At 33.4% G+C, this 14,772-nt stretch overlaps 1 long non-coding RNA gene across 5 annotated transcripts; it reads right to left on the bottom strand.

Moving 5' to 3' along the window:
• Nucleotides 1-425: 425 nt before the first annotated feature.
• Nucleotides 426-10,333, bottom strand: LOC131062926 (uncharacterized). Of its 5 annotated transcripts, XR_009358121.1 has the most exons (17): nt 10,028-10,333; nt 9,293-9,763; nt 8,880-8,984; nt 8,567-8,794; nt 8,337-8,471; nt 7,118-7,205; nt 6,648-6,787; nt 6,255-6,345; nt 4,382-4,459; nt 3,275-3,345; nt 2,999-3,146; nt 2,316-2,418; nt 2,095-2,197; nt 1,899-1,979; nt 1,326-1,730; nt 875-946; nt 426-547 (listed from the first exon to the last, which is right to left on the bottom strand). It is a non-coding gene; the product is annotated as an uncharacterized LOC131062926 (long non-coding RNA). The 5 variants fall into 5 exon arrangements; XR_009110992.2 differs by having other exon boundaries at nt 2,095-2,418; XR_009358122.1 differs by having other exon boundaries at nt 2,095-2,418; nt 9,293-9,369.
• Nucleotides 10,334-14,772: the final 4,439 nt, after the last annotated feature.

Raw genomic sequence — 14,772 nt, 5'->3', positions numbered from 1 at the left:
AGAGTATTTCAAAACTTACCTGTTGAATATCAACAAATGTATCGGAGCCATTAATGCAATCCTTACGTTTAATTACTATATTTGGGTTATCCTCCAACCATTCAAGGATGCTAAAGACAAGATCCAAGGATTAGCTGAATAAATAAGACTATGATGCCATAACAATCTAAAAGGATCCATTTGTGATCATAATTGATCAATCCAAGATTCTGAAACAATACATCTAATGATGTCATATGACTTTAATTTCACAGAACTCATCCAAAGATGTATTTAGATTATGCAAAAGCAGCCAACGGAAACCAAAGATTCCTAACCAAAGAAAATGTTGAAGAGTAGCAGGAATCAAATCAAATAGTAATAAAGGCTTATGGTTCCAGAGGAAAATAAATACACAAAATAACTAAATAAAGAAATACCTGGAACAGGGTTTTCTATACAATGAGGATAAGGAGGCTCTGTCTTATCTGAACAATGTGTGTCTAGAAATGGCCATCGTGCTCTCCTCCACCATAACATTTATCTGTTGATTGGGGACTTGGGGAGCCTGCCAGAGGAGGTTTATATTACTTTTTCTTCCCAAATATTATTAATTTGGGATGAGAAATGAGACAACATACAATGCAATGCTTAGCATCATAGGTTTTTCTAATCCAAGTGAATTATATCAATGCATAACTAAAATCAATTTATGGAACCTGATATATTTTTGTATAGAAACAATCCTATACCCACACTAAAATAACAATGCACAACCATTTCTTCATAAATGTGCCTACATGCAAACTAAGGTAGACGAAAATCAAAGTATGACTTGATGCAGGTTTGTATCCCAGAAATTTGTTTGAATTTTCACTATGGAAAAAGGAAGTACCTGAACAGCTAGCGATTCCAAAAAGCATGGCTTATCAAAGAGGTGAGCAAGCTCCTGATGTTTCTGGTCTCGCTGCAGTCAAGTTTCACTGTAAATCTTTTAAGACAGACTAAGTAAATTTAGATAAAAAGAAAACTTTGCTGAGACTTAAGTACTTAATTTAGAAGATTCATCCATAGGCAACGTTTCTTGCATAAACATTTTCAAAATTTCTAAGGGACTAAGCTATCCTCATTAGCAACTGTAATGAAATGCCTACCAACTGTAAAAACCCCAAATCTATAAAATAATTCTTAAAATTCATCACACAAAATGATGGTGAAAACAATCTAAAATGTTATCTAAGCTTACTATTGTAGATGATTTGTAGGTTTGGTAAAATATTTGAAAGCCAATAAACAATACAATGCTACACCAAAAAATTGCAAAGGCAGAGCATGTACGGACATACCAGAAGCCCAATGGGGCATTGTTGCTGTATGCAGGTACAGAATTCAGTCTGAGGATTGGGATCAGTGGGTGTTGCCCAGTAATTTGTGGGAGAGGTGGTGGATCTTCAGCAGCAAAAGTCCCTCGTGTAGTTATCAGATACACCATAGTACCCATTATTCTCAATGCAAATTCATGAGTTTAATTATTAGAATGAGGGGTAAAAAATGGAATGGAGAATCATACAACTAAAATTAACTGTGTTGAGGTATTGCAGTGATTTCCCTCGTATTCACATTGTTTAATGGGCTGCCCTTAATGGGAACAAGTGTGATACACATCACAAACAGAAGAATTTTCCCTGTGTTTTTCACCTTCATCTTAATATTACAATAGCAACCTTTCTACATATGCCTGCTACAAGTACCTGCATTGTCAGGTACCACTTGCATTACAATAATGACAAAAGATAATTTGTATAATGGAAAAGCTTAAAATCTGTAGCAAATGAGAAAGAATCAAAGTTAAAAATTTTAAATAAAACAATTTGGACTATAATTCATTATCATTAGATTTTCAGTCAAAGCATACTAACCAGTGTTTTGGATGCCTGGTCAAAATTCAGCCTAGGTGCAACACTACCCAACATCTCTTGATCGTGAACTAGAATTGTTGGCTTATTTAATATTTTATATTAGGTAAAACCAGAGTTGGAAAATAAAATGAACTTTCTTAATCCCAGAGAGTAGAAGTTCAGCGCAAAAATTAAACAAGAGCATTTTAAAACTCACCTGTTGAATATCGTTGGCTCTCACCCAAATCAGCAAATGTATTGGAGCCAACCTTTTGTATGCTACTAATAAACCATTTGGGCATCCTCCAACCATTCAAGGGCTGTCAAGTGTTACAAATAAAAATGTAATTTAATATGCTGAAATCTTACAATTTATCCTAGGATGCTAAAATGATTCAATAGCTACAAGAAGGTTTTCTTCAGCAGTTCCTTCTATACAATGTGTGTCTAGAAATGACAGCATTGGCCATTTTCGAGCACTAAATTCCCTTGTGCTCTCCTCCATCATAACATTTAGCTGTTGATTGGGTACTTGAGGAGCCTGCCAAAGGAGGGTCATATTACTTTTTCTTCCCAAATATTATTTATTAGGCATCAGAAATGAGACAACATATAATGCAATGCTTATCAATGCATAACTAAAATCAATTTATATGGAACTAGAACAGTTTTTTGCAAATTGGTAATTTGAAAATGCTGCTATATTCATCAATTTCAATAACTCGGGAAAGAGCTTAATTTTTAATTCGTTCCATGTCGACTCTGTGAAGGGATAAAAGTAATTAGTTGACAAATCTTTCAGAGAGCATGAAACAAAGACGTGGGACACTTTAGTGCATGACAAAGTATATCAGACCGTGAAAATTGTGAAGTACTGACTTTTGGAACAGTATTTTGTATTGTAATCCATGTTTTTTACATACAAATATTTTGATGGACAACAAAGTATCCTATAATCATTTTATTTATCTTAAAGAAACTATCATTTATAAGAAATATTTGATCCAACATATGAAGATAAAATAGACAGAATGGGTAAAAGGTTTATCTCCTAATCAAAATATACACATTGAATTTCATAATTCAAATGTAGAACTTAAATGAAAATGAGAAGTGACTACCAAGTGTAGTGTATGCGCTGGAGCACATGGTGACTTCCCTATGCATGAGTCTGGCTAAGCCAAAATCAGCCATCTGGGCCTCCATGTGACCATCCATTAGTACATTGGTTGGCTTCACATCTCCATGCACAACCACAGGATTACAGTCCTGTTGCAATTTTGTAAATGCTCACCCAACAAAAATCAAATCATAGAGGAAACCATTGGGCATAAATTCATACAGAAGTAACAGATACTAAAAACCAAGTTGCCATCTAAGGAGGAGTTGAAAAGGACCTCTGCATGGGATTTGTGCTTGATAGAAAATCCCAATGGATTAGCTATGCTGGAGAAGATCGATTCATTGCCTGAGAACGTAGAGAATTCAAACAATAGGTTAGCTATGAGATCTACTCATTGCCTCAAAGCAGCTACTTGTGATCTACTAAGCAAGTCATAAGGAACTTCACATGTCTTCTTCTCTGCATAAGTTAGATGAACTCTTGTTGGGTCCAGCTTCTCATGCCTACATTGGAATCTAACTTCACGAGTCCTTTACTCAAGCCAAAATTATTTAAAAGGAGAAAAGAAAATCATAAGCCTAAATTTACCTAAAAATAATCATGAGTAAAAACAAATCCAAACATTCATTCCCAAAGATATTAAAACACATGGTGAAAATTGAAAGATAAAGAGAAAAACCGGTCGTCCGAATCTAAAGTGCTTTATCTACAAATCTATATTCCAAAGGGACAAAAATAACTAATGAGTATTAGATAAAAATGTATTAATTACATTAAAGCATTAATTATCTCCAAAATGAAACATGTCATGCCCATCACTGTCATCATAATGCAAGCAATAGCAAAAGCTTCAATGGTAATAACACTAAGGGTAAATAAGTAGGGCTTAGTGCTTATAGCTTCAAGGGCAGAAGGTAATAATGCTAAGGGTGTATAAAACCATTTGATAGAATGTGGTCTCAAGACTATTTAGATTGACAAAAGGCTGCAACATACCATCGATCAGCCAAACATCATTGTTATTTATGCCAGCGAAAAACTTGGCATTCACAACTTTGACCTCTTGGTGGGTGAGTCTGAGATAGATATTGGCTATTGCATTATTTGGTTTAAATTTTATGACAGGAGGGATGAAAAGTGGGTATCAAGCGAATATTATTCGATGTCTACATATAATGAAATTAAGGATGAAAATGGTCCGAGTGGCGAGAAAAGGTGAGGAAGAAGGGAAACAGGAAGTTGCCATTAAGAGGATGAAAACTACAAAGATTAAATGATTTCAAATCAAAATGAGAGTTCTTTACAAATTTTATCATGCCAGTTTGAATTGATTGGATTTGCAAAACTAATAATGCACTCTTTCTTGTCTATGAAGAATTACCTGAAGATTTACAAATTTTATCATGCCAGTTTGAAGTTGCTCTCGGTAGCTCTGCCTCTTCCTTTTTTCTGCCTCATCCTATGGATTGCCACAAAAACGTAACACCAAAATAAAAAAAGTAGAACAAATAGAAGATGAATATGATGAACAGACAGACCAGCGTGCATGCTGTACACAAGAAATATGAAAAATAAAAACAAAACAAACACTTGGAAAAAAAATGAACAAACAAAGAGGAAGAAAAAAAGACAAAATAAAACATTGATAGAAATGAACAATCACAGAAAAGAAAGAATATGAATGGTATAAACAAGAAACACACAGATTAAAAGAACTCGTAAAATTTCATCATACAAAAAGGAACGGTATACACAAGAAACACACAGATTAACGGCACTAGTCACACGAAATGGAAATGGTGATGAAAACAATCTAAAATGTTACTGGATCCCATTTCTAATCATCCATGTCAACCTCATCAAGCTTGTCAACTTCAATGATCGTAGCTTCTCTGTATCAATACAACCCACAGATAATCCTGGTAGTTATTTCTATATTATTACGGTCCACAGATAATCCTATTGGTTTTTTCCTGAGTAAAACAATGGCACCCAGCTAATAAATTTTCAAAATATTTCAAACATCTCAATACTAGAAACTGGGATTCCATTCTCTATTTTATAAAATCAGCTTATCTGAAGCCAAGGAAAATTGTATCCCTTTATCCCATTTGAAATATTAAAGAAAATGAATAAATCCAACATACCTACCAAAGCTCCCAAAACAAGGAATCAAAAACATATTAAACCCTGAAGCAAAATTACTAGATTCTAATGGTAATAAAACTTCACTACTTGGTAAAATACATAACTAAAGAAAGATCAGTTAGCTGATAGTTTAGCTTACTAAATATTTAGAAAGCCAATAAACAATACCATTCTACAAACTAGAGCTAGAAAATAAAATGAACTTCCTTAATCCCAGAGTAGAAGTTGAGTGCTAAAATTAAAAAAAATTCAAAGCTTATGCTACAATGAGGAAAGGAGGCTTATCTAGACAATGTGTGTCTAGAAATGCCAGCATTGGCCATTTTGGAGCACTGAACTTCTTGGCCAACCGTAGCTTATCGGTTGATAGGGAATGAGGAGGATCATATTACTTTTTCTTCCCAAATATTATTAATTTGGCATAAAAAATGAGACAACACATAATGCAATGCTTAGTATCATAGTTTTTCCTAATCCAATTGGATTATATCAATGCATAACTACAATTAATTTATATGGAACAAGAAAGGTTTTTTGCAAATTGGTAATTTGAAAATGTTGCTAAATTCATCAATTTCAATAACTTAGGAAACAGCTTAATTTGAAATTGCTGCTATGTAAATGCCATTGAACTGCTGAACCACATCTAATTGAGACAATGTGAGTACATATGTTGTCAAATACCACTTGCATTAGAATAATGACAAGAGAAAAGCTGTATTATGGAAAAGCTTAAAATCTGTAGCAAACAAGAAACAATCAAAGAAAGGAAGAGGTTAGATTCCAAAATTTCTTTTAATATTTACATTTCATATAAAATTAAGAATAAAACAATATGGACTATCCTCCGTTAACATGAGATCATCAACGAAAGCATCATACCAATCTTGCTCTTGCAGTAAATTTATCTAACAAACAGTCAAATTTCAGCCTAGATATTACAGTCTAAAAAACACTACCCAAGATCTCTTCATCATGAACTAGAATTGTATGGCTTTTAAATATTTTATATTAAGTAAAACTAGAGTTACAAAATAAAATGAACTTTCTTAATCTCAGAGTAGAAGTTCAATGCAAAAATTAAACTAGAGCATTTCAAAACTTACCTGTTGAATATCAAGAAATGTATTGGAGCCATTGATGCAATCCTTACGTTTAATGACTATATTTGAGTTATCCTCCAACCATTCAAGGATCCTAAAGACAAGATCCAAGGATTAGCTGAATAAATAAGACTACGATGCCATAAGAATCTAAAAGGATCCATTTGTGATCATAACTGATCAATCCAAGATTCTGAAACAATACATCAAATATTGTCATATGAATTTAGTTTCACAGAACCCATCAAAAGATGTATTTAGATTATGCAAATAATCAAAGCAGCCAACGGAAACCAAAGAAAATGTTGAAGAGTAGAAAAAATCAAATCAAATAGTACTATAGGCTTATGTTTCCAGAGGAAAATAAATACACAAAATAACTAAATAAAGCAATACCTCGAACAGGGTTTTCTATACAATGAGAAGGATAAGGAGGCTCTGTCTTATCTGGTTAATGTGAATCTAGAAATGCCAGCATTGGCCATTGTGCTCTCCTCCACCATAACATTTATCTGTTGATTGGGGACTTGAGGAGCCTGCCAGAGGAGAATTATATTACTTTTTCTTCCCAGATATTATTAATTTGGCATCAGAAATGAGACAACATATAATGCAAAGCTTAGCATCATAGGTTTTTCTAATCCAAGTGGATTATATGAATGCGTAACTAAAATCAATTTATATGGAACCCTGATATATTTTTGTACAGAAACAATCCTATACCCATGCTAAAATAACGATGCACAACCATTTCTTCATAAATTTGCCTACATACAAACTAAGGTAGACAAAAATCAAAGTATTACTTGATGCAGGTTTGTCTCTTAGAAATTTGTACGAGTTTTCACTGTGGGAAAAGGAAGTACCTGAACAGCTAGCGATCCCAAAAAGCATGGCTTATCATAGAGGTGAGAAAGCTCCAGATGTTTTTGGTCTCAATGCAATCAAGTTTCACTGTTAAGACAGATTAAGAAAACTGTACTGAGAGACTTAAGCACTTAATTTAGAAAATTCATCCATAGGCAACGTTTCTTGCTTAAATATTTTCAAAATTTCCAAGGGACTAAGCTATCCTCATTAGCCATGGCCCATCACCACCACATGCACTGTGAAACATGCATTTCATATAATTGGGATCAAGAGAAATCTTTATAAGTTGTTACGAAAGCATTTTAGTTTCACTTTTATGGGTGTTTCTGATTGGTACTAAATCCCTATAAAATGTAAATTAAAAGTGGAAAAAGAGATTGCATCAGAGAGTTAATATAAAACTCGTTTTCCAGAAAAAATTCTAAAAAATATTTTTGGATAGAAACGATGCACAACCATTCCTTCGTAAATGTGCCTCCATATAAATTATTAAATAGTTGTTTGCAAATTGCTACTTTGAAAATGCTGTTGATTTCATTAATTTCAATAACTCAGGATAAATCCAGTCAGTTGACAAATCTTTCAGGAAGCATGAGACAAAGACGTGGGACACTATAGTGCATGACAAATTATTAATTTATTATTAAAACATCAAAACCCAAAATCAAGCGGGAAAAAACTTTAAAGCTGGTAAACTGCTCTCTGCAGCATGGAGGAATTTTTATTTTCTTTAGTGATTTTGATTGAGTTTTGACGAATTCGAATTGTTCTTTTCCCCTGAATTCTTGCCCCTTTTTGGATAGACCAAGTCGAAGCCCAATATTATGTAATGTTCACAAATGAATTTACTCGTTAAACTTCACCAAACTTTAAAAATCCAGGGTATTATTGAGTTTTTTTCCCAATCATTCGAATTTCAAACAAATGTTGAAAAAAAAAATAACCACCAACAGAGAACTTTTTTTAAAAGCTATCTACCAGTATAAAAACCATCCATCCCATAGCTGTTCATCAATGGAACTCTATAGTAAACATGGGAATTCTATAATCATTTTATTGATCTTAGCGAAACTATTATTAATAAGAAAAATTCGATCCCAATATTGAAGATAAAATAAACAGAATGGTTTAAAGGTTTATCTACTTCATCAAAAATATACACACCGAATTTCATAATTCAAATGAAGAACTTAAATGAAAACAAGAAGTAAATACCTGTTGCGGTGTATGCTTTGGAGAACATGGTAGCTTCCCTCTCCATGAGTTTGGCTAAGAGAAAATGAGATATCCGAGCCTCCATGTGATCGTCCATTAGTACATTGGTTGGCTTCACATCTCCGTGCACAATCCCTGTACCATTCCCTCAACAATTTCGTATCTGCTCACCGAGGCTACCATTGGGCATAAATTCATACAGAAGTAACAGATACTGAAAACCAAGTTACCATATGAGGAGTTGAATAGAAAATCCATGGGATCTGTGCTTGATAGTAAATCCAAATGGATTAGTTGTGCCTAAAAACACAGAGAATTCAAACACTGGGTTAGCTATGTGAGCTACTCGTTGCCTTAGAGAAGCTACTTGTGAACTACCAAGTAGGTCATAAAGAACTTCTAATTTCTTCTTCTTTGCATTGGTTATATGAACACTTGCTGGGTTCTGCATCTCATGCCTGCATTGAAATCTCACTTCATGAGTCCTTTACTCGAGCCAAAAGGATTTAAAAGGAGAAAAGAAAACCATAAGCCTAAATATACCTGAAAATAACCATGAGTGGAAACAAATCAAAACATTCATTCCTATTGGAAGATTGAGAAAAATGGTCGTCCGAATCTGAAGTGTTTTATCTACAGATATGTATTCTAAAAGGGCAAAAATAACTAATGGGTATTAGGTGAAAATGTATTAATTACATTAAAGCATATAACCAAACATACTTAAAATTAAGCACATCAATACTAGAAATTGGGGTTTTATTCTCCATTTTATAAAATCTGCTTACTTGAAGCGAAGGAAAATCTTATCGAAAATCTTATAACCAAACAAAGATCAGTTAGCTGATAATTTAGCTTACTACTGTAGATGATTTGTTAGTTCTGTAAAATATTTGAAAGCCAATAAACCCATGCTACACCAAAAAGACTGTAGAGTAGGGCATGCACGGACATACCAGAAACCCAACATGCATTGCAGCTGTATGTCCTATGAGCTCAATGAACTGTTGAACCATATCTAATGGAGACGAACCTGCAAAGAAGTAGAAGTTCAGCAAACCCCCAATATCCTTGTATGTTAGCTTATTGCCTGTATAAAAGGTATCCATCTTATAGCTATTCATCGATAGAACACCATGCCGAACCTCCCTTTCTCAAATCCATGGGAAACATTTACATTACTGACATCAATATCAGTTGTATAAAGGGCATAAGCTTCATTTGAAAGAATCTTAAACCCATTGAGCTGTGTGTTCTCTTCCAGCCCATACAGTGAAGCTGATGTGGGAAGGCTTGTACTGGTTTCCAGATACTGATCCTGAAAACCAAGCTGTCATACTAGGAGTTCAACAGGACCTCTCCATGGGATTTGCACTTGATAGAAAATACAAATGAATTAGCTATGCAGGAGAAGATCAACTCAATGCCTGAGAATACATCAATTCATTCAAACATTGGGTTAGCTGTTTTGGAAATATAGCTTCCTTTTCGAGCAGCCACTTGTGATCTAGGAGGCAGGTCATAAGGAATACAATTATGACTACTTGCCCTCTACAATCACTAAGTTATTTCAAAAAAGACTTATAATAGGTTTAAATTCCACCTTAGACATGAACACTTTTTTCACAATAATGGCTTAATTAATCACAATAACAGAGCGGGTACACTATGGCTTGATTAATCACCCATACCTGGAATAAGGATTCGTCCTTGGTTGCTCTGCCTCTACCTTTTTTTTCCGCCTCTTCTTCGACTCTGCCACAAAAATGTAACACCAAAACAACAACAAATAAAAGGTGAACAGACGGACCAGCGTGCACGCTGTACACAGGGAAAATGAAATATCAAAACAAAACAAAAACTCTGAAGAAAAACAAGACAGAAATGGACAAAAATAACAGAAAAGAACATTTAAGAAAGAACAGAGCAGAACAGAACAGAACAAAAAGAACAAAAGGAACATAAAGAGCATTGAAGAAACAACAGAACAGAACAGAACAAACAGAAAGAATGTCTGAACCGAATGAATCAAAATTTGAATTCCTTTGTCGCTATTAATTTGAAATATCTTTTTTTCCGGTTATCATTTCTCAACGGCTATTTTTTTTGTTTAATTAAATAGTGCTTAATTAAGTCTATCATACCAAAATAAAAAGTTTTTTTTTTTTTTTTTTGGTATATTGAGATGGATATATAATATTTATCAGCACTTGTTAGTTTAGATGTATAATAGATTTGTCTTAACAAATTATATTTTGTATAAATTTTTATATTAATAATTATAAATAATTCTGCATCTAAGGTTGGAAGTGGAAAAAAGATATAAATATTCATTTAAAATGTTAGCATTAAGGAGGACATAAATAAAAACTCATAAAGTTTGGGAAAATACTAAATCTTAAAAGAAATACACAAGCGACATTGATGCTCTATGATTTGAGAGATTAACCATTGGTGGTGAGTGGGTACATCCCATCATTCAAGTATGGTGACATGTCACAATTGTAAAAGCCCAAAGACTTATTTATTTAGCGTAATCAATCAATTTTCAAGACATTTAGCTAATAAAATTATAAATCACTCAATCAAATAGACATGGATAATTAGAACACATAGTACCATCAATATAATATAGTAAGTTGTTCTACCCTCCATCTAGCCTACTTTTCTATAGGGACAATTTATGAAACCTCTTACAACACACCATATTCCAAAAAGTTCTAGCGTCTTATTGGACCCTCAAATGTCCTCTCCAAGAAGATGACCATGTGCTCAAAATGTTGTTTTTGTTCTACAATATTCTCATCTTTCAAAAGGAACTGAAATCTTAGATAAACAAAGAGGTCCTTGTGACCTACAAAAGGTTCCACATAGGAGACTTCTACATCCCCCAATAAAATAAATAAATTTAGAACCGACCCCATCTATTAATTCATAAGATCCTAACTTGGAAGGGAGTTGCTAAGTGAGGTAAATATGTGAAGCCTAAGTGAAGACATTGAGAAATGTGTTGTGCATCATATTGTTCTTTGTTTTACATCACCAAAAAACCCTCTACCACAAGTGACAAAGGGTTTAAAACACTACCACTATTGTCCTCACCCTTTAATTCCTTCTTCCACCCTCCTTCCTTTGTTACACTCAATGGTCTAACCATTATAAATGTACTCGAGCATTTTTTGTTGGTGCATCATGTAGAGTATTTAGATTTCCACTTCATAATTGTATAATGTAATATACACTATTAAACTTTTGTTAAGCAAATTCAAGTTTATGCCTTGTCATAGTTTTCTCTATGAATGAAAGATTTGGAAATGTAGGTTAATTTTTCTCCTTCTACCTACATTTGGGTTCTTCATATACTCTCTTCAAAACTTCACATTACCAACATGGCCCAATTTGTACAAAAATTCTCCTAAATTAAAGTTTTAGATTATCTACAAAATATAACATGAAGAATTTTTTGTGAAGGTATGAAAATCCTCTTCTTTTGCATTGTTTGTTGCAAATACATGGTATTTTCATATGCCCACCAAGTTTGGGTGCAGGGTGAGAAAGAAATGGAGAAGGTGGTAGAGGAAGAAGAGAGTAATTGGAATTTGTTTCATGTGCCTACAAGATTTGTCAATGGCATCCAAGTGTATAAGCAAAAATATTCCTTTGGAATTCGTCATTTATTGTAATCCTCTTAGAAAATCAATTTTTGGGGAGTTATTTCTAGTTACTAGATTCATGAATGAGGTTTGTCTATATTGATAAGGGATTTTATATTGTTCATAGCAAGTCCTTGTGTGCTTGAGTTACCTTCAACCATTTATGATAGTTTATGATTGGAATATATTTTAGTAAGGATGAGTGCTTACAACCCAAGAGATACTTTCCCATTCTCGTCAGACCCATTCAATGGTGACACATACATAATAGCCCTTTTAGCTTCTTTATTATGTGATATAAGATTTTCTTGAAAAAAAATTAATGCATATTTTTTTTACTTGTATATATTGATGCATATAACTGTAATACCCTAAAAATGGTCATCTAAACCATGGACCCCTAACCTCGACAACGTCACCAAGGTCCTAACCAAAGACAATTAAATTAATCTTGAGCACACAATTATTTTCTAAAATAATCAATGTCACATGGCAAATTAATCAACCAATATTAGTTAAATATTTATTTAATTAATTGATCATTCCAAGTAAATCATTTTTAAACAATTATCCTATTTATTTTATTGAATATCCTAGCATATTTAATTAAATAAATCAATTTGCCATTAAATCATCAAAAAATGAATTAATTGACAAAACAGAATTTAAAATTGAGAAAAGAAATCAATTGGAGATAATCTTGAAAAACAAATTAAAAATTGATAAATAATCTCAGAGAAAGCAATTAAAATAATTAAATATTAAAATTGAATGAAATAGAGAATAAATTGGTTTTTTTTTTTCTGATTTTACTTAATTTTAGTTCAATTTCCTTTAAAACTGAGAAAAGCATTCAATCACATCAATTCACTTGGATTGTGCTTCCTCTTGGAAAATCTTGACCGCTCATCATCATTTGATCTCAGCCTTTGGTTTGTTTCTGAATTTTCTATAAATTCAGGCTCTCATCTCTCATTCAAAAATCCTGGAGAATATATTGTTATTATGTTGATTTTGCTCTAGGTTCATTGAGAATTTGCATTGAGATATTGCATATTAGTTATTTCATATTGCTTTAATCATTTAGCTTAAATATTCATATATTGCTTAAATCATGGTAGATTAATCTTGCATATCTAGCTTAAATCTTGCATCCATCCAGCTTATATTCATGCTCATATAGATTTAAAAATCCTTCATTTAGGTGTTGTCTAGTCACTGGATAGCTTAGCAATCTGAGAGCAATCTAAACTCACATCTACTAGAAGGCAATAAGTCGCTTTGTAATGGTTTATTATTCATTGATTATTGATTTACTAACCATGCATCTAATGACTTAATTGAAGTGTTGTGTATTTTGGATACAGATACAGGTCCACTTTTCACACACACATTTTTGATGCCCACCGTGGGGCAGAAGACTACTTTTTTTCGGCTTCCAAGACTAATTGTTTATTTTTTTATTTTTATTTTTCAGATTTTTGACTTTTCCAATTTTTTTCATACAGTTTCTGCATAATATCGTACGACATTTCCTATATGCTAGAACGACAAACTGAAATTATCGTACGATCCTGTACGAATTATCGTACGAGTTGGTGAGAATTGTCGTACGATTTTGTATTCTGTTGGGTTAAAAAAAAACAAGTTTCATTCTTTAGGTTTTCTGTTCAATTTTGATTACACTGACAGTGACCCTGGTTGGTTATCTGTTTATCTGAAGAATTTTTACAGCCTAGCCAGTTTCTTGCAGAACGCTTGTCAAAGAATTTATCAATCACACATATGCCTGTCAAAGAACAAAGACAATATGACTACTGATTCATTGTCTTTGCAGGTTGCCTGAGGAGAATCGACCAAACATTGTGTGTTCTTTAAATTCATTTTTAGGCACCTAAATTGCTATCTGGTTAAAGAACAAATCTGTATTTTGTGTTTTAAGAAAATTCTAAGAGGTAGAAGACTATGCTCTTGTCTGTATAGACAATAAAAAATCTAGACCCTTGACGCGTTTTCTTTAAGTTTGAGATTTGTATATCTTTAGCGGGCCTGCCCTCCTGAGGAGCTAATAACTCTATAGCCATTACGGTCGGTGAGAGGGGAATGACCCAAGTGGGAACGGCTAAACGCCAAGTACTCCAGCCCGCTATAGAACAAACCCGATTTGATGAAAATCAAGTCAACAACAGTGCTCGGGAATAGCTCTCATCTGTACCTTTGGGTAATATTAAACCTTGGTTTTCAAGGTTGGGATACCTCTTAATTGAGTTTATACCTTGACACGCCAAACAAACCCCTTACTAGTTCCAATTCAAATTAGAAGTTACCTAGTTTACCTCTAAAAGGGGGATAATCTTTGTGCAAGAGAGATAGTAACTCTCCCAAGATACTTGTCATTTCATGCCCCCATTAGCGTTTGGAGTCAGCTAATACGGCGTTGAGAATCCATTGTGTGAGACTCAACGACCGTATTCTGATTAGCTATTGGGTGTGTACCTGAGTCTACAAGAAAAGGTTTTCTTCTCTCACCAATTTCCATTGGGTTTGCATGTTGTGATTGGAGTTATTATTCATATTACATTTTTTCTGTGTTTTCATCCCTAAAACTGAAACTGAAATACCAAAACTAGAGAAAACAATCAACAACTCAGTGATCAAAACTTTGTCCGTATCACAAACTGGTATACCTTAGCTGTCAAAAACTCAGTCTGCCTCTAAACTGGTCATACTCAGTCATTGAAGACTCAAAATTTAGCCTCTGTTCAGTAAACAGTCATATGAGT

The sequence above is a fragment of the Cryptomeria japonica genome, chromosome 6 (assembly GCF_030272615.1).
Source record: "Cryptomeria japonica chromosome 6, Sugi_1.0, whole genome shotgun sequence".
NCBI classification, from domain to species: domain Eukaryota; kingdom Viridiplantae; phylum Streptophyta; class Pinopsida; order Cupressales; family Cupressaceae; genus Cryptomeria; species Cryptomeria japonica.
Note: the sequence above shows the minus strand (reverse complement) of the source record. Positions and strands in the feature narration are given on the sequence as shown.